Genomic DNA, 594 nt, shown 5'->3' with positions numbered 1-594 from the left:
CAAAGAGAGCCCTTCTATACCATCTTAAGGTAAAAAGAAAGACTCTACCCAGCTGCCCTGATTAAGGATTAGAAAGATAAGTGGTCTGATCATTAGGCAGAAAGACAATGGGGAAAAATGTAGCAAAGAAACATGGCATGAGCCAGATGAAGAACCCATCCTGAAAGGATTATAACTCTGGGTACAAAAGACAACTCACCACAGGTCGGGCGCAGTGGATCACGCCTGTAATCTCAGCACTTTGGGAGGCCAAGGCAGGTGGATAACCTGAGGTCAGGAGTTCAAGACCAGCCTGGCCAACATGGTGAAATCCTGTCTCTACTAAAAAGGCAAAAATTAGCTGGATGTGGTGGTGCACCCCTGTAATACCAGCTACTCGGAAGACTGAGGCAAGAGAATTGCTTGAACCAAGGAAGCAGAGGTTACAGTGAGCCAAGATCGTACCATTGTAATCCAGCCTGGGCTACAAAGTAAAACCCTGTCTGAAAAAACAAACAAAACCTCCCCATTGATGTCTCATGCCATAGAAGAACTTGAGAAGTTCATAAATTCCATAACACAAGAGTTGAAAGCCTGTCCCACTGTACCCAAGTT

This window comes from Mandrillus leucophaeus, unplaced genomic scaffold (assembly GCF_000951045.1).
Source record: "Mandrillus leucophaeus isolate KB7577 unplaced genomic scaffold, Mleu.le_1.0 Scaffold849, whole genome shotgun sequence".
In the NCBI taxonomy this organism is placed as follows: domain Eukaryota; kingdom Metazoa; phylum Chordata; class Mammalia; order Primates; family Cercopithecidae; genus Mandrillus; species Mandrillus leucophaeus.
The sequence above is the reverse complement of the archived record's forward strand: the minus strand, read 5'-3'. Positions refer to the sequence as shown.